We start from the raw sequence: 22,738 nt of genomic DNA on the forward strand, positions 1-22,738 counted from the left end.
ATTTTGGTACCTAGGATGGACAAAAATATAGATGAAATGGTGGAACAGTGTGTTGTGCGCAAGACTGCTGACAAGAGTCTGAAGATTACTACACCACCCCTCATGCCAATTGAGTGTCCTTCAGGGCCATGGAATAAATTAGGTATCTCTATCATGGGACCATACGACTCCTTGCCGGGCGGTACCAAAGTCATGCTGGTCCTTTAGGATTACGCATCTAAATGGCCGTAGCTCAAAATAGTCAAAGTACCCACCACGAGCACCATTGTTGAATTTCTAGGAGAGGTTTTTTGAGAGAAGGGTTTCCTGAGGACCTAGTCTCAGATAATGGAAAGAAGATTATTAGCAATAAAATGCAAAGTTTCTTAAAGTCATGTCGAGTCAATCATTGGAGAAGCTCTCTTTACCACCTTCAAACGAATGGCCTTGTGGAAAAGATGAACAGAGTTGTGAGTGATTGTATAAATGGACAAAGAATACTCACCATGATGTGATTAAGGAGGTGCAAGGAATGTTATGGTTCGATGTAACTACACCACACCCTACCACTTAAATATCACCTTTTGAACTACTCAGAGGTAGGAAAGCTAATAACAGTTACCTCCCAGCATGGACGGGAAAGTGGTTGAAGACTGATTCTTATGTAGAACACCTGATGACCCTAGTCAAGAGTGATGTGTATCTCACTGAAGAATAACAGAACAAATGGTATGATACAAAAAAGGTGTGAAACTAGTTAACATAAAGAAAGGTAATTTTGTCTGCATCAAGTCTGCGATACATGTTAAGAAAGGGAAAAATAAATTCAATAGCCCTGTTAAAGTGGAAAAAGGTATGTGGGAATACTATAGAAGTCACTGTGGGGCACTGGTGGAACTTATCCAAAGTTCTGAAAGAAAAGGAAAGAAATGATGAATGTGAAACTATCAGACATAAGACACTAGTAACTGGTGACAATTACATACAAAAAAAGAGAGAATGCTCAACCTAAAGAAAAAAAAATAGCTCTGAAAAAATCTCACCTTTTATCTAGACATTTCAGTGCTAGAACAATAATTAAACCTTACCCGCTCCGTACTTAAAATGTTCTCTTTTTGTTTATGTAGAGTAAGTGAATGTGTGACCTTGTATTTTGGTGATTTCAATTAATATTTAAAGCATAAGTAGATTATTTAGGAAGAAGGGGAGATGTGTAGTAATTAGCACTTTAACTGTTAGATAGTGTACGCAGAATGTTGTGATGCAATGGAGTGCAGAATGTGGTGAAATTACAGTTAATCTGGTGGCTGGAAGTGTAGGAGCTCCTGCGTGTCCGTCTTCCACTACCGTGTAGCTTCATGCCAATCAACTTACACATTGTTATCTCTCTTCCGGATAGACTCCATTACTACAAAACATTTAGCATTGTCCAAGGTGGAAAAACACCATTACTCCAGTTCTTCAACCAGTCAAAACACCTGTAAGGCCAAAACAGTGGAAGAGAACGGGACATAAATTAACAAATGGTATGTGATACAGCCGACTGTGTTTGTATGAACCACTTGTTTGGAGCACAACATTAAGCTTATCACAAGCTGTAAGGAAATGCCTCCTTGGCATGGTTACCCCCTAACTCTTTGCCTTTGCTGCTGCTAAGTTATGATTTGAAAGTGTGCTGGGACCCTGCTAACCAGGCTCCAGCACCAGTGTTCTTTCCCTAAACTGTACCTTTGTCTCCACAATTGGCACAACCCTGGCCCTCAGGTAAGTCCCTTGTAACTGGTACCCCTGGTACCAAGGGCCCTGATGCCAGGGAAGGTCTCTAAGGGCTGCAGCATGTCTTATGCCACCCTGGGACCCCTCACTCAGCACATGCACACTGCCTCTCAGCTTGTGTGTGCTGGTGGGGAGAAAATTACTAAGTCGACATGGCACTCCCCTCAGAGTGCCATGCCAACCTCACACTGCCTGTGGCATAGGTAAGTCACCCCTCTAGCAGGCGTTACAGCTCTAAGGCAGGGTGCACTATACTACAGGTGAGGGCCTATGTGCATGAGCACTATGCCCCTACAGTGTCTATGCAAAACCTTAGACATTGTAAGTGCAGGGTAGCCATAAGAGCATATGGTCTGGGAGTTTGTCAAACACGAACTCAACAGTTCCATAATGGCTACACTGAAAACTGGGAAGTTTGGTATCAAACTTTTCAGCACAATAAATGCACACTGATCCCAGTGTGCAATTTATTGTAACATACACCCAGAGGGCATCTTAGAGATGCCCCATGAATACCTACCCGATTCTAGTGTAGGCTGACAAGTTACTGCCAGCCTGCCACACACCAGACATGTTGCTGGCCACATGGGGAGAGTGCCTTTGTCACTCTGTGGCCAGGAACAAAGCCTGTACTGGGTGGAGATGCTTCTCACCTCCCCCTGCAGGAACTGTAACACCTGGCGGTGAGCCTCAAATGCTCACCTCCTTTGTTACAGCGCCCCAGGGCATCCAAGCTAGTGGAGATGCCGCCGTTCCGGCCACTGCCCCCACTTTTGGCGGGAAGGCTGGAGGAGATAATGAGAAAAACAAGGAGGAGTCACCCACCAGTCAAGACAGCCCCTAAGGTGTCCTGAGCTGAGGTGATCCCTGCCTTGAGAAAACCTCCATCTTGAGTTTGGAGGATTCCCCCAATAGGATTAGGGATGTGCACCCCTCCCCAGAGGGAGGAGGCAGAAAGAGGGTGTAGCCACCATCAAGGACAGTAGCCATTGGCTACTACCCTCCCAGACCTAAACACACCCCTAAATTCAGTATTTAGGGGCTCTGCAGATCCCAGGAAATCAGATTCCTGCAACCTTAAGAAACAAGAAGGACTGTTGACCTACAAGCCTGCAGAGAAGGAGGAAGACGACAACTGCTTTGGCCCCAGCTCTACCGGCCTGTCTCCAACTTCGAAAACCTGCTCCAGCGGTGCATCCGACAGGGACCAGCGACCTCTGAAGCCTCAGAGGACTGCCCTGGACTAAAGGACCAAGAAACTCCTGTGAACAGCAGCCCTGTTCAAAAACAGCTACTTCTTTGCAACAAAGAAGCAACTTTCAAAGACTGCACGTTTCCCGCCGGAAGCGTGAGACTTCACACTCTGCACCCGCCGGCCCCAGCTCAAGATCCAGAGAACAAACACCTCAGGGAGGACTCCCCGGCGACTGCGAGCCCGTGAAGAACCAGAGACGACCCCCCTGAGCCCCCACAGCGACGCCTGCAGAGAGAATCCAGAGGCTCCCCCCAGTGCTTAATTTGTAAATTAAGAGGTGCCGGTGCTCAAAGCCCTTCTCTTAAATATGAGGCTGCTATAATTAAATCTGCCCGCACTGAATACTGAGACAGCATAATCCTGAAGCCATCTCGGGCCTCTTCAATCCATTTACGGCCACCCCTGCCCCTTCAGCTCATCCTGCAACTTTCTACTTTCTCCCTTTATGACCCTTTTTAGTTTTTCCTTCTTCCGTCTTTCAGATATGTGTCTTTTGCTTGCAGCAAATGCTTGAGGCATAAGAATAAGCCCCGGCCCTCACAAATAAGTGCCGGTGCTCAGCACCGGAATCAACAAGCACAAATCAAGCACTGGCTCCCCCTGACCGCAACTGTCTGTAACAAGGGACCCGACACCTGGAACCAACACTGCAACCACAGCCCCCAGGACCTGAAGGAACTGAACTCTGATGCGGGAGTGACCCCCAGACGACCCTCTGCCTGGCCCAGGTGGTGGCTGTCCCGAAAAGCCCCCCCCTGTGCCTGCCTGCACCGCTAGAGTGACCCCCAGGTCCCTCCATTGTTTCCTACCTGAAACCCGACGCCTGCTTTGCACACTGCACCCGGCCGCCCCTGTGCCGCTGAGGATGTGTTTTGTGTGCCTACTTGTGTCCCCCCCAGTGCTCTAGAAAACTCCCCTGGTCTGCCCCCCGAAGACGCAGGTACTTACCTGCTGGCAGCCTGGAACCGGAGCACCCCTGTTCTCCATAGGTGCCTATGTGTTTTGGGCACCTCTTTGACCTCTGCACCTGACCGGCCCTGAGTTGCTGGTGTGGTAACGTTGGGGTTGCCTTGAACCCCAAACAGTGGGCTGCCTATGCCCCAGGACTGAGACTTGTAAGTGTTTTACTTACCTCCTAATCTAACCTTTACTTACTTCCCCCAGGAACTGTTGATTCTTGCACTGTGTCCACTTTGAAAATAGCATATTGCCATTTCTACAAAGACTGTACATGATATTGTTTTCATTCAAAGTTCCTAAAGTATCTAAGTGAAGTACCTTACATTTAAAGTGTTTAATGTAAATCTTGAACCTGTGGTTCTTAGAATAAACTAAGAAAATATATTTTTCAATATAAAACCCTATTGGCCTGGAGTAAGTCTTTGAGTGTGTGTTCCTCGTTTATTGCCCGTGTGTGTACAACAAATGCTTAACACTACCCTCTGATAAGCCTACTGCTCGACCACACTACCACAAACTAGAGCATTAGAATTATCTACTTTTGACACTATCTTACCTCTAAGGGGAACCCTTGGACTCTGTGCACACTATTTCTTACTTTGAAATAGTGCATACAGAGCCAACTTCCTACACAGGCCAATTATCATTTTATATGATTGATAGAAACAATTCTGGGAACAGGTTTTCAGAACATGCAAGTTATTGTGTGAATTTTAAGTGTTTGCATTTGAGAAATAATTTCTCAGCTCTGATGCCTTAAGGCTTCTTTAATTTTTCAAAAATGTTTTAAGGTGTAGCCTGAGTTGACCATGGGTATTTATAAGTGTCTTCTGTTTTTCAAATAAGTTTTGTAAACTGTTTAAAAAAAGACAATAAGTTAAACCTGGCTCGAGTTGCATTAGACGGTATGATAGTAGCTTCAGCGATAACCAGGCACAATCAAATGAGCTAGTATGGATGGAGGATTTGTATGTATGTATGTATGTCCAAAAAGATACGACACTTCATGTGTATGGTGGGATCATGTAATTTTGGGTCATGTAAGGCACAGGTGCCCTTTGATGTGGCATTAGGCCTGGAATGATTAAAGGAGCAGAGGTTTTTAAAACAACTGTCGGCAGTCCTCGGACACCTGCGCCATGATTGGGTGAACTGCCTTTTTCCTCATAGCAGCAGCATCGCGAGGTAAAATGTATGAGGCCTCCAGGAACTTTGAGGACCCTCCTGATGCTATCTCTTGACCTGGACAAGTCTTAGAAGTGTCTAGTCAAGCCTTCTCAGACCCCAAAAGAGCAAACTGCATCCAATTCATTCTGCATTAATGCATGGATTTGAACGCTGATCCCTTCTACAGAGAGCAGCTGTGGTGTCTTTATTCCTTAGTGGGTCTGTGGGCACACCATTGTCTTAATCATCAATTGTGCTTTCAAGATGGCACTGCAAAGTTCATTCTGCCCATTGCAGGGATACTAGGGTACAGCCACAAGTTTTCAGATCTTGTCCCCAACTGAAGCCCTCTCAGACTTGTAGATCCCCCTGGACTGTATCCCTAACCTAGGGCACCAGGCACTGGAGGTTGTCCTCGCCGATTCTCACAATGGAAAAGTCACTTCCAGGAAAAACTTCAGGGTGGGTGCTCCACTACCTTTTCAAACTGTTACAAACTTGAAACTGGTGGCGGCCTTAACAGCAAGCGAAAGACATCAATGTCTTTGAAGTGTAGGAGTCTGACGATTGGGAGGCCTGAGGGTTGCATCCGTTGTATGCAGTGTTGTACTGAAATTGTACTCTGTGCTTTTGGCTGGTGTAGTTCTTCCTACAATCTCCCTGTAATCTACCCCCATCAAAGTAATTTCTGAACATCACATCATGCAGATGGTGTTTATAACATAGGTACTATATTATTATTTGGGGTCCTACCTCAGGCCAGGAAAGAGCGAGAAAGCTCTCCTTCTTTACTCATCACCCTTAAGCTCTTAGTGTACTACATTGAATAACTGAATGAATCAATCAATGACTCGGGATTTCTAAAGCACAGTGGCCCGTATTTATACTCCGTTTGGGCCGAATTAGCGTCGTTTTTTTCGACGCAAATTCGGCGCAAAACGAACGCCATATTTATACTTTGGCGTTAGATGCGTCTAGCGTCAAAGTATGGGCAAATAGCGTCATTTTTTTGCGTGAACGCCTTCCTTGCGTTAATGAGATGCAAGGAAGGCGTTCCCGTCTAAAAAAATTACGGCGACGCAAATGCGTCGTATTTATACTCCCGGGCAAAAATCACGCCCGGGAGGTGGCGGGTCAAAAAACCCCGCATTTGCGCCACTATTTAACGCCTGGGTCAGGGTAGGCGTTAAGGGGCCTGTGTGCTCAAAATGAGGCCACAGGTGCCCTCCCCTGCCCCCAGGGACCCCCCCTGCCACCCCTGCCCACCCCAGGAGGACACCCAAGGATGGAGGGACCCACCCCAGGGACATTCAGGTAAGTTCAGGTAAGTATAATTTTTTATATTTTTTAATTTTTTTGGGGTGGCATAGGGGGGCCTTATTTGTGCCCCCCTACATGCCACTATGCCCAATGACCATGCCCAGGGGACATAAGTCCCCTGGGCATGGCCATTGGGCAAGGGGGCATGACTCCTGTCTTTACTAAGACAGGAGTCATTTAAATGGCGTCTGGGCTTCGAAAATAATGGTGCAAATCGGGATGAGGCGATTTTTTTGCCTCAACCTGACTTGCCCCATTTTAAGACGCCCTAACGCCATTTTCCCCCTACGCCGGCGCTGCCTGGTGTACGTGTTTTTTTTCCACGCACACCAGGCAGCGCCGGTCTGCTAGCGCCGGCTAACGCCATTCCATAAATACGGCGCCCGCATGGCGCTTCAGAATGGCGTTAGACGGCGCTAAATTTTTTGACGCCAAACTGCGTTAGCGCAGTTTAGCGTCAAAAAGTATAAATATGGGCCAGTTGTGTTTTGTAAGTTTGTGCCGCTTTTGCGTCAAAAAGCGGCGCAAATGCTGCGCTAAAAAAGTATAAATATGGGCCTAGATCTGACAACAAACAGTAAAAGAGAGACTTAGAAGAATATTGAAGTACTTTTTATCAAATAAAGTAAAGCACTGTGGGCTGGTCTTATGGAGTTTTATTATTTGTGTTTCTGAGTTCTGAGAGCCTAAACTTCAGCAGCTCAATGAGTGAACCTAGGACTGCTCTGTCTCCCAGTCCTGTAAGGTAAGTGCTAAAGACGTGTACTTGATAATCGTTTTAGCACCAATAGTACGGGGGGGCCAGCATAACAGAGCTAAACAACTGCCAGTGTTGCACTGGAGAAGAGTAACTTCTGAGTGCCCTTGAGGGACCTGAACCAGGCATGAGATATACTCAAATCTAGGTGAACATGGCACAGCAACCAAAATTGCTCAGCTGCTTTGTGCAGGGGGGCTACAGCATGACATTGCCATATCTACCTATATAGGGCATGGATGCTCTCTTCCCTAGTGCTGGCGCTTTGTTTGGCTGCCTAGTACTACACACCTTTGCAGCATAGACGTCTAGCAAAGGTTTTGTACTGTAAGTTGGAAAGTAAATAACAAATCATCACTTTACACTGGTTTATGTGACTTTTGATGACTTTCCACATGTCCAAATGGTTCTCAAATTTGCCCCAGGTCTCAATTCTCATTACACTCGAGGCTGCTAATGTCCAGACAGCCCGAACCCTAGGGCGTGGTGTGGTCTTTTGGCAGTTGTCTGTCAGCTTCTAATTTGTGTTACAGTGCATCTAATGTCCACATTTCTTCAAATTAAAATGGAGAGGACCTAGGGCTAGATGTAGCAAGCCGTTTGCATGACGCAAACTGCGAAAATCGCAGTTTGCGCCATGCAAACGGCCGAACGCGATGCACATTCACAAATTGCGAGTCGGTGCTGACTCGCAATTTGTGAATGCGACTCGCAAATAGGAAGGGGTGTTCCCTTCCTATTTGCGACTCGCATCGCAATTCAGACTTGCTTTGTGACCGCGAATGCGGTCGCAAAGCAACTCGCAGTTACCACCAGTGTCACACTGGTGGTAACTCATTCGCAAAAGGGAAGGGGTCCCCATGGGAATGTCGACAAAAATATTTTTTTAGGGCAGGCAGTGGTCCCATGGACCACTGCCTACTCGGAAAAACGAAACCAAATGGTTTTGGAAGTTTTTTCATTTTGCAACTCGTTTTCCTTTAAGGAAAACAGGCTGCAAAATTAAAAAAAAACCTGCTTTATTTATAAAGCAGTCACAGACATGGAGGTCTGCTGACTTCAGCAGGCCACCATCCCTGTGAGTGCAGGGACTCGCTATGGGGTCGCAAAAAGCGACCCACCTCATTAATATTAATGAGGTGGGTCTTTGCGACCCCATAGCGAGTCACAGAAGGTGTCTGAGACACCATTCTGCATATGCTTTTGCGAGTCTGAAATTGCGAGTCGCACCGACTCGCAATTTCAGATTCGCAAAAGCATATCTTGCTACATCTGGCCCTAAGGCCCATACTCCGACTTCGGCGGTCTTCCCACTGCCAATTTCCAAGTACTGAAGGACTTACACCTCAGTTTGGGTGGAAATCCTCCAGTATTTGTGCTGGCGGTCAGAGGTGCAGAGGTGGGCCCACGTCCAGCCCCACCGCCAAAAGGACTCCACCAGCCGTATTCCGACCTCAAATACGTCCTGGTGGTGTCGTGATGGCGGTGCGGGGTCAGCGGTGGGAGACCGGTCCAATCCCCCCGGAGAGGAGCACCTCATCAGACAAGGTAAGTGTCCTCTGCAAGGGAAGGGTGGTGAGGTGTGTGAATGGGTGTGTGTGATTGGGTGTGTGTGATTGTGTGTATGCGTGTAATGCATAGGGGGTGGGAGGAGAGTGTTTGTGTGTGTCTGTGCGTAATTGTGATGATGCATGTGTGTGTGTGCAAGGGTGTTGTGAATGTGTGTGTGTGTCAGGTTGTGCATGTGTGTATTTGGAGGCGGGGTGCATTATGGGGATCGGGGGTGGGGGGTCTCTACTGGGGGGCTGGTGGGTGGGAGGTTCACCATTAGGAGTAGGGGGAGGAGTCATCTACCAACAACAGGAATGCAAATTTCTGTTGCCAGTAGCCTTTCCGCCAGGGATTTTGCTCCTGCCACGTAATCCCTTGTGGAACGGGGACTCAGAATACTGCCGGCCGTATTGAGTGGCCCACCGGGTCGGAGATCCTCGTCCCCGGCCCGGCGCGTCCAGCCGTCCTGGCGGTAGCAACAGAAATATGTAGGTTTAGCACAGGCCACAGCGCCACACTTGTTATTTGGCGGTCTGCACTGCCACCCTGGCACCGGTCAAAAGACCGCCGCCGGCGTGGCTGTTCAGGTTCCGCCAAACTCGGAATGAGGGCCTAAGTGATTGTGGCTCAGATTTTTTTTCCGATCACACATTAATCCTCAGAAGTTTAACCTCACAAGCTCTCATGAAGGTGGGGCATGTCTTCCAAGCTCTCTGAAGTTGCAGCTCCTCATCAGCAGATTTCAATTTGATTAGGGCCCTAACAATGCTAGCTGCAATCATGGTACTGTGTTTTGTTGTTGGAAAATGGTATTGTTGGAGGAACAAATATGGGACCCAAACTGTGGCAAGACACTTGTGTTTAAAGGTGCAGTACGTACCTGTGGAATGTGCACTGGGCACCAGGTGTCATATCACACAAGTGCCCCCTGGGGGTGCAATAGGTGTGTGCCCTGTTTTTGTGACCTAGTAAGTCTGTATCACAGACGTAGTTATAGTTGTTTGTGCAGTTCAATGAATCATAGGGCTTGCATTTTGGGCCCATGCAATGTTGTGGGGTTGTTCCTTCATTTGCATGTGGATGTTCCCTCATTTGCATGGGGATGTTACACTTGAAAATGACAGCATGCATTTGTCCCTGAGCCACATTGCATAAACAGGGGCAAACAGGCTTTGGGATGTGTGCTGGCTGTTTGCTATATTGCAAGGGCATGTGGCAATTGAGATTGCCTTTGGTGGTGGGGTACAGTAGGTAGCTTAGGCATTCCTCCACAAGCTGTGGACTGCAGGTGAGACCAGGTATACATTGGATCCACCCGCATGGGATCCCTACTCTCCCTTTTTAAAACCAGGCCATACAATTTCAGTGAAAGACAGAGCAGTGGTTTCAAACTGTATCTTTCACGGCTGCATTGCCATAAACGCAAGGGTGACTTTACAGCTACACTCTGGACAGCGCCATATTTGAATATGCCTCGTAATTTTATTATGTTTCAAGCACACTCATTCAGAGTGTACCCATTGCAGACCGGAACCATGCACCTAATTGATCTAATACTGCCCTAGAGGTGCTGGTGGTGATACAAACAACACTCTCTTGTACTGGTTTGTCCAGTGTCTGTGCTAATACTGCTTGTGCAACTGGCTTTAATTCCTAGATCAAACACCATTTATGCTGATAAATATGGTGCACATTTTATTTCTGCTTTCTCAACCAACACTTTTTCTTGCCAAAGAGGATGTATTATAGGAGTGACTGATGCACATCATCTGCACCCACTACATGCACCACTGAGCGCTCCTGTATTATGGAAGCAGTTGATGATAATCATGCAGCACCTTCCGTAATGCAGATGGCATAGATTTTGCACCCACTTTATCTCAAAAGCTCATGACCCCCAGGCTAATTAGGAAGCACCTTTGACCTGACCCAGCAGATGGGGATCATTACCTAAATAGGTGCCGAGACTAATAGATGCTCTAGAAGTCCACTAACTGTTCACCACTTAAGCTGCAGTGCACAGTTAGCCCCAAGAGATGTCCAACAGGTGGGTGCAATCACAAAGGTTTTGCGCATGTGGGGTCTGTCCACTCTTCAGACTCACTCAGTCTGACATCTGCTTTGACTAATGGAGTGGTGGCTTAAAACTGAAGTGCTAATGCGTGTCCATACCTGAGGGTACAACTATTTTCTTCTCATAATCCATTGACATGGATTGCGTAAGACACACCCGTGGAAGCAGAACCCCAAAACCCAAAATAAAGGACACTCCAAAATTCAAAACATCCAAAATTTACCTCTGGCGGCTCTGCTCTGAGGTTGTAGTTGCGTTAAAAGCCCCCTCCCCATTATCAGACATTACACTAGTTTAGCAAAGTTGCAAATAATAACTGGGACCACTCAATAACTGAGTTCTAGATTGGAAAAAAGTTAAAGGGTTTTATTATAAATTCTCAGGAATCAAAGGGTACTGAAATAATTTACATTTAGGCTCAAATTCAAAGTTATGAGAGTGGTCATAAATCAGAAATATTCTAAATCCCAAATGAACATCAAACTCAATAAAGAAACAGGCAGCATCCCTAGCAAGACCGGAAACTCTATGGCTTACCTTCAAAACCAAAGGGTACTTATACATATTTACTGCGTGGTAAGTTAGAGAAAGTACAGTCTTATGGTGGTATGACCAAAAGTAACAAAGACTGGACAATTCAGTGTGTGCATCGTCACTATTAGGTTTCCGACAGTAACCCAATTCCAAGGAGGCTTCAAGAAGCTTAGCAACACATTGTCATTAGGGGTTGCTAATAATGCAACATGCAACATTTCAGAACTACAGGGAGTAACACCTTGAACAAGTAGTAACATTTAGGACACAAGAAATACATGTTTAGGGGGAAAAACAGCATGCTATCGTTTTGTTTGCTTCAAATTCGCTGCGCTGTGGGAAGAGAAGATGCTCAGGGGAATGAAATAAGAGGAGGGAAAGAGCAGGAGTGAATTAACACCATTAGAGCAGTGTCTACCATAACTAATAGGGTTTTTTATGAAATTGTGTCACAGTTAAATTACATTAACCGCTTGTATGCGGAGTTCAACTCCTTGCCGACCTCTGCCCAAGTCCTCGTATGCTGAGAATGGCTCCATGCCATCCTCACTCCTGAGGCAGGAAAAAGCATTCCCAACACTAATTTAGATTTTTCATTGAAACGAAGATCAGTGCAAGTCATTACAATGAAAATTAAAGTGAAATTAGCCTATTGGCTCATACCGTATTCCAAGCAGGAGTCCACCCATTAGTCACCAGGAAGATGGGGAGCATACATATTTGTAGGGATGGGGGCTGCCCAGCATGGGCATGACAATGTCCCCTCTCCAAAAAAGTTGGAAACAGTCTTTCTGCTCTCCCTGGGGTGGGGGTGACAGATGGGGGCTTTAACCCCCATCCACCCCCAGAGAGGGCCGAAAGCCTACTAAACACCATGGACTCTTTTTTTTGTAATTGTTAGGGTGGGGGCTGCCCAGCATGGGCAGGCAATACTCGCTCCTCCATTAAATGGATACACAGTATTTCTGCCCCCCCCGGGGTAAATTGGGGCAATTACCCCCATTCACCCACAGGGGGCAGAAGGCTACTTGACACGAGGGATTGCTTTTTCTTTATATATTTTTAGGGGTTGGGCTGCCCAGCATGGCCATGCCCCCACCCCCACCCCCATAAAAATGGGTAAACAGTCTTTCTGCCAACCCAGGGTTACAGATGGGGACAATCATTCCCATCTGCACCACGGGGGGCATCGACTAGGCACCAAGGATTACATTTTTTTAGAATTGTAGTGCATGGCCATGCCCCTACCCGCATAAAAATGGTGAAACAGTCTTTCTGCTCCCCGTGGGGAAGATGGGGGCAATAACCCCCATCTCTACCTCTGGGGGTGGGGGCATTAAGCCCACTAGAAACAAAGCATCATTTTTTTTCTTTTAGAATCATAGGGGAGGGGGCTGCCCAGCATGGGCATGGCCATGCCCTCTCCCCCAAGCAATGAGAAAACAGGTATTCTTCCCCCTTTGGGTAGATGGAGTAATTACCCCTGATCTGTCCCCAAGGGGACAACAAGCCCACTGTGTGGCAGCAATATATATTTTCGAAGCCTAACACCAGGCCCGTTCTCACCCATAAAACCTCAACAATCTTTCTGCTCTACTGTGGACTAAAGTCATTTTTTTGCACGGGAACGCCTACCTTGCATATCATTAAGGCAAGGTAGGTTTCCACTTCCAAAAAATGACTTTAACTCCATAAATTTGGCGCTAGACGGGTCTAGCACCAAAGTATAAATATGGAGTAGTTTTGCACTAAATTAAAGTTTTAAAAAACTGACGCTACTTCAGTGCAAACAGAGTATAGATATGCCCCTTAGCGTCAAAAAATGATGCTAATCTGGTCAGAATAATTTATTTTGACTCAAAACTGCCTAACGTCATTTTTTTTTAAGCTAGCCTACCCTTTGCACCGGCTTGCACCATTCCATAAATATGGTGCCCATCTGGTGCTAAAAAATGATGCAAGCTAGATCCTTTTGTGTGTTGTTTTTACAAATGGGCTAGGAGGCTTTGGCTAATTCCGAGTATCATTCCATTTGCAATGGTGAACGGCTGCACTTTTTGGGCTTGGGTTAGCTGCCACCTGGAAAAACCTACCAGCCCCAGCCTGTCCTGAAAACTGGACATCTGGGGACATCCAGTGGTTTCAGTGGCCTGTGAAAGCGTAGAGCTCAATATAAATGCATGATGTGTCCAAGTCCCTCTTCCATCGCCAAAAGCGTGACTAACATGTGTGTGTGTGTGTGTGTGTGTTTGTGTGTGTGTTTAGGTTCTTCAGGGAATGTTGTCCATAGTTGCTGCGCTGTGGCCGCTATCTTAAAAACTGCCCTGTGCCTAGGTTGAATGTTGTCTGTGCTTCTTGTAGGACAATGAATCGTCCCTCCAGGTAGAGGTCAGACAGCATTATGCAGCCCCCTTCTGCCATTTATCAAGTGCCATTATGTTGGCGATCTGTGCAAAAGATTATAGCAACAAGACATCCTTCTCGGGAGCATATGGCACATTCCTCACTATCTGTCTCACTGTTCTTTCCCAAATCCTACCCATCTAACATATTAGGTGCGGGAGTTCCTCAGTAAGGCCAGCGCCTCGCATCAGCAGCTCCCCTAGTTGGTGCCTCTCATGACAGTGACCCCTTCAACAGTGACCTCTCCAAGTTCGCTTCTCCATCTAGCCAGTGTATTGCATGCTGCTGTTGGGCATCGAAATAGTACAATTCTAAATTAGGGACCTCCATGCCACCCTTGTCCCACTCCTTTTGGAGCATGGTTAGTCCCACCTACACCTCTTACTCTGCCATAGGAGCTCGACTAACAGCGTGTCTAGCTCATAGAACACCTCTCTGGAAATCTAGTAGAAGGAGCCCTGCATAACATATAGACAGCGTCATACCACAACTATCTTTATCAGCACAATTTTCCCCATCAATGACAGGTGCAGAGTGTGCCAAAACCAGATTGAGGGCTGTAAACCTGCAATTACGCATCCCATACTATAGTCATAAAAGTGTTTCTCCTGATGTGTAATATAAATACCCAGATTGAGGGCTGTAAACCTGCAATTACGCATCCCATACTATAGTCATAAAAGTGTTTCTCCTGATGTGTAATATAAATACCCAGATATTTACCTTTATCAACTATCTAAGGCAAGCCTGATACTGGAAGACTCTGCAGAGGTCTGCCCATTAGTTGACCCACAAAAACAAGACTTTTTTGGGCACTCTGACACGAAGACCCGAACATTCCCAAAACTCTTCCTTCACATTTAGTAAGAATCAAACTGATCTGTCAGGGTAACGAAGATAGACCACTTGGCCCTCCGCTTACAATGAGACTATGGGGGTGATTCCAACCCTGACGGTCCGAGACCGCCAGGGTTGGGGACGCAGGAAGCACCGCCAACAGGCTGGCGGTGCTTCTGGGGCAATTCTGACCGCGGCGGTAAAGCCGCAGTCAGAAAAGGGAAGCCGGCGGTTTCCCGCCGGTTTCCCGCTGCCCCAGGGAATCCTCCACGGTTTTCACCGCCAGAAACAGGATGGCGGGAACGGGTGTCGTGGGCCCCACTGGCATGGGCACTGCAGGGGCCCCCTAACAGGGCCCCATTGAGATTTTCAGTGTCTGCTTGGCAGACACTGAAAATCGCGACAGGTGCAACTGCACCTGTCGCACACCAGCAACTCCGCCGGCTCCATTCGGAGCCGGCTTCCTCGTTGCTGGTGCTTTCCCGCTGGGCGGGCGGGCGGCCTTTTGGCGGTCGCCCGCCAGCCCAGCAGGAAAGTCAGAATGACCGCCGCGGTCTTTTGACCGCGGTAAGGTCTTCTGGCGGTTCCTGCTTGGCGGGCGGCACCCCCTATGTGCTCCGTATGGCCTACTTGTATCACCCAGCCCTTGAGGACCTGACAAAGCCCTCAGTCTAATGGTTCCATCACTATAGCAAATATCATTGGGAGAGAGGGCAGACCTGATCTGTACCTCGCTGCAAAACAATTTCCACTGAGACTTAGCGTGTCCCTTGCGAACTCTCATCCCAGGGTTTGTGTAAACCAATTTGACCCATTTTATGAAGTTATGGCCTAATCCCATCTTCTCAAGCACCTGCCAAACGTATTCAAAATTCAGGGAATCGAATGCTTGTTCAGTGTCTAAGAAGGCCAAGACATATTGGTCATCTTCTACCCCCGGTGCATGCATCACGTGTGCCAAGCGGCGCAAGTTACACAATGTACTTCTATGCATTATGAAGCCCAACTGATCCTCATGGATTAGACATGGAAGATATGTAAGAAGATGTGACACCAATACGTGGCTAAGGAGTTTAAGGTCGACATTTAACATTGAAACAGGCAGGTAGGGGCTAGCCTCTAGATCAAGGGCCAGATGTTTCATTCTTCACAACAGTGATTACCTAATTGCGATTTTTAGCTAATCGCAATTATGTAATCGCTATTGAATCTATGAAACTCCAGGAGTTTCATACTGCAATTTGCAAGGGCTAGTAAATGGACCTACCTCATTAATATTCATGAGCTAGGTCGCAATTTGCGAGCCACTGCGAATGGCTACAATCACAGGGATTGTGGCCTGCTGAGCTCAGCAGACCAGCATGTCTGTGATTGCTTTTCAATAAAGCAATCTTTTTTTTTTTCTTAAAGGAAAACGGGATGTATTTAAAAAGGAAAAATAAAAAGTTTTCTTTTCATTTTTTAAGAGTAGGCAGTGTTCCGTGGGACTCCTGCCTGCTCTTAAAAATTGTTTTTGCATGCATTCACAAAGGGAAATTGGTGGTAACTGTGATTGTTTTGCGACCGCATTCACGGTCACAAAACAATCATACATACCTCTGCAATTCGGTATTAGGAAGGGACGCCCTTGACACTCCCCTTCCTAATACCGAATCGGTATGTAGTCGCAAATCCAATTTGCGATTCGGTAATCGCAAATTGGACTTGTTACATACCAAAATGCATTTTTGCGATCGCAAACAGCCCATTGGGCCATTTGCCATCGCAAAAATGTTTGATACATCTGTCCTTAATTGTCTCCAATCAGTGGATCACAAGCTACCCGTAGCTCCCAGACAACTTCAGAGTAGCTCACAGCCCTGAGTTCAATTTCAAAATAAGCACAGGGTCACATTTTCTTTTTGAAGTTAAGGGAAAGCTGTGTTTATTTTGCATTATTATTAACAGTTTGTAGATGGCAGAGCCTGATAATGAGCAGTGCTCAGTCAGATTTATCACCCAGTCTGCACAGAGGTAAAGAACTGAACCACTGAGGTATTTAACACTGAAATAAAAGTTCTTGTCAATTCAATATTGGATCATGAGAACAAAAAAGGATGTTTCTGAATGCTGTTAAATGGGAGAGAATTAAAACGAAAAGTTACCTTAATGATTATGTTCACTCTTTGTTTAAATTTTCTGCCATTTCAAAGTGTCACATTTACAAACAGCATGCCTCTTGCTCCCAGAGACCTCTAGACACTGTGCCATATGTATAACTGAAAAATACAGTATTTCTTTTAATGGGAAAAATTTAAAGTGCAGAGAAATGCTCCATATTTTTTACATTTTTGCGGAACATTTTTCAAGACTTCAAATTTCTCCCATTCAAAAAATGGTTGTATGTTTGTGTTATACATGTAACAGTGCCACGTATGGCATATATGCCCAAGGCCATAAGTATATACGACACAGGCTGTCAGTCACTTATACACATATATCCCATTCATACTCACACATGTTCATACATCCACAAACGACCACACTTCCACTGACACACATGGCAACTCTGTCATAATGCCCAAGTTAAACCATAGTATCTTGCTCTATGGGCATTATGCTTAAAGTCCATGAAGTTGGGTTTGGGAGTATCTCATAATAATGCACAAGTTGTTTAGCCTTTAATAGCTCACTATGGTTTTCACTGATCAGTCTAGCTTTCACTATAGGAAGGGTTGGAAACCGCTGCTCTAGATGGTCTTTGCTCGGTTTCGGTATTAGTGTGATCATTGCGTCCCTCATTGACTGCAGACGTTCTTGGCATTTGCAAGCCTCAGCAAACACCAGTACTAGTTTATCTAGGAGGACTTCAGAGAAAGTGCTATAAAACCCTGTGGGTAAGCTGTCACTTCCAGGTGCTTTAGCTGTTTCAAGGGCCTTCATTGCCTCCAACAACTCCTGTTGACCAATCTGGGCTCCCAATGATTTCTGATCCTCTATGGACTGGGACGGCAGTGATAGCTCACCCAAACAGTTGGACAGCCTGTGCATTTGCCACAATATACAGGGCTATGCAAACAATGTACGCAAGTGTTCTGTGAAAACTTCATTAATGGCCTGTTGTGTGTGTACCTCTAGGCCCCTTTGATCCCTAATCAACAGAATAAGTTGTGGGTTAGATTCGGATCAAATCAACTGTGCCAATAGTTTCCCTGTTTTATTCCCCTACAGATACCGTTGTCTGTTTATGTTTCTCTAATTGGTCCCATAGGTTGCATACTTTGCGTTGATAGTGGTCCAAGCTGCCATAGCAGAGGGATCCGTAGGTATCACTTTCCCTATCCATCCAGCTCGGCCTCCTGACTAGCCAAATCTATTTCTATTGTTTACCGCACTCCCATCGAGGTAGCCATGCATACCCTGAACCACTACTTTCATGGCATCCCATTCTACTGCTCTGTTCTCTGTTGTCTCCCAGTTCTTGCCGAATTGGTGTGTCAATGATGTCAATACTGTGTCCTGAAAGGCTGGGTCAGTCAGGGTGTCATGTTCAGTCCCCACAAAGGCACTCTAGGAGGATGTCTATGTAAGGAGTATGTGAGTAAGAGCGGTGAATGATCTGATAAGTATCGGGCTAAGTATTGTGCATCCGCTATTCTACGTACTGCTACTGCTGGTATAAAAATATAATCTAATCAGGGGTGTAACAGAAATAAATGCATGCATGGAAATGACGCTGGCGCCATGTATCAATTAATTTGAGGCTACGCAAAGCCTGCTGGAGAGCTCCCGTGGCCCGTAGTTTAATTCCCGCTTGTGGGGAGGACCAATCCTGGTTCCTGTCTAGAGCGCAATTAAAATCGTCTGCCAGAATAACCTCCGTGGATGGTGAATCTGTGTAGCCCGTAGTACTGATCCCTTAAAATCTCCATCATCAGCATTAGTAGCGTAAACATTATCAGGCAAAGGTTGTGAGCATCTGGGGTTCCTTCCAGGATAACATATCTCCCCTTCCCATCCCTGTCAACTCTTGAGGGCTTAAAAGGGATCTCTGGGGCAACCCAGATGAGAACCCCTCTAACGCAGCCAGAGTATGATGTGGCAAAGAGTTGACCTCACCCCCATGTTTGCAAGTATCGGAGACAGTCTTCAGAGAGGTGAGTTTCTTGGAGTAAGGCCGTGGCTACCGCATATGGTCAGAGATAAGCATGCACCCTGATGTGCATCACAGGATTGTTTAGACCCTTCACATTCCAAGTTGGGATTTTATTTCTCGTTCCCTGGCATCACACAAATCACAGAATTGTAAGGAAAATGTGTGATTTCAGGCAAGGTTTGAGGTTTACAGGGCATTGTGGGTAAATAAAATTTCCTGGGATCCACACAAGTCACCCCTGTGTCCAGTTTTCAAAAATGTACACGTTTGCTAGATTTTCCTAGATGCTAGCTGAACTATGGCCCAATATCCACAGCTACCCACTTTGCAAAAAAACGGATTAGTTTTGGGTGGAAAAATGTGATATGTCTATGTTGCGTTTTGGGCCATTTCCTGTTCTGAGCACTAGGCCTACCCACACAAGTGAGGCACCATTTTTATCAGAAGACCTACAGAAATGCTGGGTGGAAGGATGTTTGTGGCTCCCTGCAGATTTCAGAAATTTACATCACATGAATGTGAGGAAAATGTGTTTTTTAGTCAAAGTTTGAGGTTTGCAAGGTATCCTGGGTAAAACAACCATGGTGAGACTGATGCAGGTCACCCCATGTTGGATTCCCCTAGGTGTCTAGTTTTCAAAAATGTACAGGTTTCCCTAGGTGCCAGCTCAGCTCGGGCCCAAAATCCACAGCTAGGCACATTGCAACAAAAAAAAGGTCGGTTTTCAGTGGAAAAAGTTGATGTGTCCATGTTGCGTTTTGAGCCCTTTCCTGTGGCGGATACTAGCCCTACCCACACAAATGTGGGACCATTTTACCAGGAGACTTAGGGGAACACAGTATGTAGAACAAGTCTTATTACCAATTGGATTGCTCTGCATTTGTGCCTTTCATATGTAAATCAGTATGTAAAAAAGTAGACATTTTGAGAAATGCCCTCTAATTCACAATCTAGTGTGTGTACCCACAAATTCGGATATGTGCAAATGACCACTGCTTCTAAACTCCAAATTTTGTGACCATTTTGGAAATGCATAGGTTTCATTGATACCTATTTTTCACTCTTTCTATTTTCCCATACGAATTGCTTTATACCAAGTACACAATGAAAAACCATTGCAAGGTGCAGCTCAGTTATTGGCTCTGGGTCATAGACGTCATTTAGGGGTCCCCTTGCAAACCCTGACGCTGTCTTAGCACCCCCGGGACTTAGAGGTGGCAAAATTAGTGCCAGGAACACAGGAGCAGTTCACTTTATGAATGTCGATTGGAGTTCCACTTTCCTTGTTTACATTCATTTTTAAGTACTCTAATAGTTATTAATATCATATTATTCACTTTTAGTGTAATAACAACATACAGCTAGTTGAAATATGACCCTATCGGGCAGCTGACGTAAGTAAAACAAAATGCTTTTAAACGTATGTTGAGTGCTTGCAGGTGAGAGTGTGCTTATGTAAGAAAGAATGTGTGTATGTGTTTGTGTGCTTGTGTGTGTGAACGAAAGTAAAGGTCAAATAGCGTGTGATGTCCCCATTACCCCTAGTATTTTAGTGAAATGACGTCTATGCTGTGGGCATCTCAAGTTCTTGAACAACCCACAAAACCCTGTACAGTGCGCTACCAGAAGGATCTAGCATTTGTAATGGTAATTCACTTTAGTATATCAGCCATCGTAACTAGAAGTTACAAATGAAAACATTGTTACAAATGCCCATTTTTTCCTACTAATTTTCAATTTTTTTTATTTCAACACAAAGGCCCTAATTACGACCCTGGCGGTGTTGAGACCGCCAGGGTGACAGTGGCGGTTGGACCGCCGCCAATGTGGCGGTCCAGCCTCCACATTATGACCGTGGCAAACACGCCACAATTGGACCACAGGCACCGCCACATTACCGCAGGCTGACGACCTGCCGGTACTGGCGGTCTCAATCCGCCAGGGCCTCGCTGCCCTGGGGATTACGACCCATCTCTCCACCGGCGTTTACATGGTGGTTGCACCGCCATGTAAATACTGGCGGAAACAGGATGCAGGGGGCCCCCTGGGGGCCCCTGCACTGCCCATCCACTTGGCATCTTAAACTTCTTAAACTGCTGTTCTCTAGTGCAACTACTACTGAGGCACCAATGATAGCTAAAAAGATGGTTATTTGAGAGTCAGTGATAGCAACTTTAGAGTTAAGGTTAAGATGCACTTGGCATGGACAGTGCAGGGGCCCCCATGGCCAGCCCCGTCTTGCTTTTCACTAGATAGCGAAAAGGCCGACGGGTGCTGGTGCACCCTACACACCGCATCATTGCTGCCGACTCAATTATGAACTGCCGTCAATGTTGTGAACTGTTTCCCCCTGGACCAGCAGGAAACTCATAATAGGGGTTGCGGGAAAGTCACCACATTGGCTGTGACCCGACCACAGGACTTCATCGAACCGGCTTTTCTGTCCGCCAAAGTCAAAATGGGGGCCTCAGTTTCTTTGGGAAAACCCTGAAGGATCTACACAAAAGCCTCCTTGCTGAATTCAAAATTCTGTCTAGTTTTCTGAAATGTATGGCTTTGTGGGATCCACCATGGGTCTCTATCCTGTTTCCACCACAAACTGGAAGGAAGTTGAAAGCTTAAAAATAGGAAAAATGTGTTACTACCCAGTCTAATGCCAAAACTGTGTTTAAAAAGTTGGTTTTCTGAACCAAGCCTGCCAAGTCCTGAACGCTGAGAAGATGGTGATTATAGCACTGCAAACCTTTCGTTGAAGCAGTTTGCAGGAATAAAACAAACACTTTCTCTGCAGCATTTTTCCCAATTTTTCTTCCAAAAAACAAAATTTAGCTATAGTTTGACTAATTTCTCGGTTACCTCCATGAGAATACACAAACCCTGGGTACTTTTAGAATCCCCTGGGTGCTGGGAAAAAAGGGCGCAAATCTGACATGAATGACTAATGTGGACAAAAAGTTATGGAGGCCTTAGCGTGAACTACCCCAAACAGCCAAAAAAAAGGCTTGGCACTGGAACTGCAATATCATAATTTCAATACATGGGGTTCTACAAACTCAATGAAGGTTGCACCGAAGTGCAGAAGGTGACAGCGCGCCCTGTTTCTAATCTGGTCGCAGGAACAAGGAATAGTGGAATTTTTTGGAAAAAAAAGTTAGAAGCATACTTTTTAGGCAACATAAAAATAACTTGGCATTACACAGATAAGCACTCGAGTAACATAAGTGAATACGCAGTAAAACTGTTCAAGCAAGCAGAAATGCACTAGCAAAGATTAGCTGGAATCACGTGTAAATAATTATTTAGCAGAAATTAGTAGGAGGTAAGAATATGGACTGAGACCTCATTTGTGAGAGCATTCCTACTTCATGTGGGGGATGGGCAGACCATTTTGAGGCACAGCTGTCACGCCATCGGCATTGTGTTTCACGCACCTGGCGGAGGAGTCGCTGCCCCCGCCAGCTGTATTTCCAGTCTGGCCGCCATGTCTGGATTTTTCCCTAATGCGTTTCCCTTCTCTCCTTTTCTCCTCTCGACAGAACAAAGTTGAGGAACATTTTCCAAACTCTTCCACTGTATAGTATCGGAGTGTTTGCAAATTGGTTATCCAGACACCGTGCCGCTGGAACACAAACGCAGCTCTGCGTATTGCAGTAGCACTGTTTCTCTTCACTTGGAGGATCATTTTTCAATGTGATTTCCACAATTACTAGCTCACATTTATTATGCAACGAAAGCACGTTGTGGCTTCATTAAATTGTAATGCAGGTTTCAGATGTGCATTTCCTCAACCAGGACAATGATATTAAGAAAAGGCAACAGCATTTATTTTTTTCCTTTTATAGATTTAAGTCAATAGCTGCACGCCGCTTCGATTAATCAAAATAGAAGTATTTGTAATTTGAAATAAATTGAAAGGTGTTTCAGGCATAGGCAACATGTAACTATCTTGATTACTTACCAGTAATCTACATTGCTACAAGGCCTAGTCAC

This window comes from Pleurodeles waltl, chromosome 5, assembly GCF_031143425.1.
Source record: "Pleurodeles waltl isolate 20211129_DDA chromosome 5, aPleWal1.hap1.20221129, whole genome shotgun sequence".
Lineage (NCBI taxonomy): Eukaryota > Metazoa > Chordata > Amphibia > Caudata > Salamandridae > Pleurodeles > Pleurodeles waltl.